This window comes from Echinops telfairi, unplaced genomic scaffold (genome assembly GCF_000313985.2).
Source record: "Echinops telfairi isolate 266 unplaced genomic scaffold, ASM31398v2 ScPeMD7_30;HRSCAF=105, whole genome shotgun sequence".
Taxonomy (NCBI): domain Eukaryota; kingdom Metazoa; phylum Chordata; class Mammalia; order Afrosoricida; family Tenrecidae; genus Echinops; species Echinops telfairi.
This window is the reverse complement of record NW_022103927.1, coordinates 3001757-3004123: the sequence shown is the minus strand read 5'-3', so window position 1 is coordinate 3004123 and position 2367 is coordinate 3001757. Positions and strand designations below refer to the sequence as shown.

The window sequence follows — 2367 nt, the reverse complement described above, 5'->3', positions numbered from 1 at the left end:
GTTTTAACACTGAATGGGGTAAAGATTGTATAATTCTTCTTGTCATGATTGAGCTATTGAATTGTATGATATGTGGATTATGTGCCAATAAAACAGTAAAGAAAAGTAACGACAGTGTTGGAACCCCACAGGGTTGTTTTACTCTGTCCTGTAGGGTCGTTGTGTGTCAGAATTGACCTGAGGCAGTGAATTTTGAGCTATCATTGACATTTTTCTATAATTTACTCGTTCTATAGGGACACCTTTCTTTGGAATGGGCACCCATATGAAAGGAGGGAAGGTGTCTCTGTCAGTTGGTTGGTCAGGTAACTGTCTTCCAAATTTCCTGGCATAGACAAGTGGGTGCTTCAGTGTTTCATAAACCAGTCGAAGCCTTTCACTTGGTATTCCATCAATTCCTTGTTTTTGGCTGATGCTTTCAGTGCAGCCTGCACTTCTTCCTTGGGCACCATTGGTTTTGATCACATGCAATCTCTTGAAATGGTTGACTATCGACTAGTTCTTTCTGGTACAGTGACTGTATATTCTTTCCATCTACTTTTGACACTTCCTGTAATCGTTCAATATTTTGCCATAGACTCTGTCAGTATTGCAACTGGAGGCTTGACTTTTTCTTGAACTCTTTCAGTTTAAAATACACTGAGCATGCACTTCCCTTTTGGCTTTCTAAGTCCTGGCACATTTCATTAGACTATTTATAATTGCCTTCTCGAGCTGTCCTTTGAAAAGTTCTGTTCAGCTTTGATTTCATTCTTTCTTTCATTTGCTTTTGCTATTCTACATTCAAGAGCAAGTTTCAGAGTATCTTCTGACATCCGCTTTGATGTTTTATTTCATTCCTCTGTCTTGGATGACCTTTTGCTTTTGCGATGGACGATGTTCTTGATGGCCTCGCACAGCTCACTAGGTTTTCTGTCATGAGAAGTGTTCGCTGCATCAAATCTGTTCTTAAGATGTTCTTGAAATTCGGGAGGGATAGACTCAAGGTTGTATTTTGGCTCTTGTGAACTTGTTTTTGTTTTGTTCAGCTTTAATCTGAACTTGGCCTGTCCCAGTCTGCCCTGGTCTGGTTTTAGTGCTGATAGTGAGCTTCCCCATTCTAGCAGCACTTCTTTTTGACGTATCTTGTGCATACCAACCAAGTGGACCCTGCTTGTGCATACCAACCAAGTGGACCCTGTCAGGTGGTAGTACATATTGCAGCTGGGTTAGCAGTTTCCCAAGAAACCTGAGAGGATGAAAATGTTGATGGGTCATATGTATCCCGTGAGTTATAAAAAGGTTAAAGAAGATTTCTGTAGACAGCTCATCGTTGGATCTTGTCTTTTGTTGCCTTTTAAATCCAACTGGAAAATCCCTGAATTTTAATTTGTGCACTTAAATAATTTACATTCAACATAATTATTGATATGGTTGAATTAATCTCATTCCCCCTTCTTTTATGTACCCTGTGTTGTCCCTCCCCCCTTTCTTCTGTTCCATAGCATCACTTGCATGAATAATTAACACAGAATTTTGGGGTGGATCAAATGAAATTATGTAGGTGGGGAAGGTACAAATCATATACTCCCTAAACTCAGGTACCCCCCAAATATAACTTTCTTTTCTTTAAATAATTTGTTAGTTCCTCATTTGAAGACAGAGGGCATTTCATTTGAGTCATTTGGGGTCCCCCCTCTTTTTTTCCCCTCCCTGAATGGGGCTAGCTCATGTGGGGTCAAGGTGGAGGGAAGGTGTCGTCGTGTCTCCACGCTTGTATTCATCGGATGTCCACTGTCTGTGTGACCCTGGGTTTTCTCCCCTATAAAATGGAAACGCTGCTACTACCCATTCAGTGCGTCATAATGAGAATCCAATGTGATCACTGTGTACAGCGTATAGCTTGCGCCTTAACTCACATAAATCACCGGGACACCTAACACGTGCTGGGTTCTATTCCAAACACAGATGGCCAAGGCAGGCGGGCTCCCTTCTCTTGATGTGCCTTTATGGCAAGGGTTCTAAGTCTGATCAGCCGGGCTGCCCTTGAAACGGTCCACTCACCTGCCAGCAGTGCCTTTTGGGTTTCGGGCTCTCCTCCCATCTTGCCTGCTGCTCTTGGGCACAAGGGACTTTTCTGATTCTTCCGCTGTTTGCGAGCGTGGGAGAGCCTGGGAGGTCCCCAAAGGTTCCATCTGACACGCCCTCTGATTTAGAGTTCTCAAAACATGCAGCAGGGTTGAGGTGTCTGCCCCCTCCCGCAGCTTTATAACTTCCTTCCTGCTGAGACAGCTCCTGCCCACCTTTCTGGGGATCTATCTTTGGCGTGGCGATTGGGTGGGCTGAGATAGAATTTGCATAGCATAAACGTCACGGATCCTAAGGCTC

General features: G+C 43.6%; 1 protein-coding gene across 1 annotated transcript in view; it reads left to right on the top strand.

The window, feature by feature from the left end:
* Window positions 1–2367, top strand: part of CLEC17A (C-type lectin domain containing 17A) — a 25322-nt gene that overhangs the window by 10130 nt on the left and 12825 nt on the right. The gene's annotated exons all lie outside the window — the stretch shown is intronic.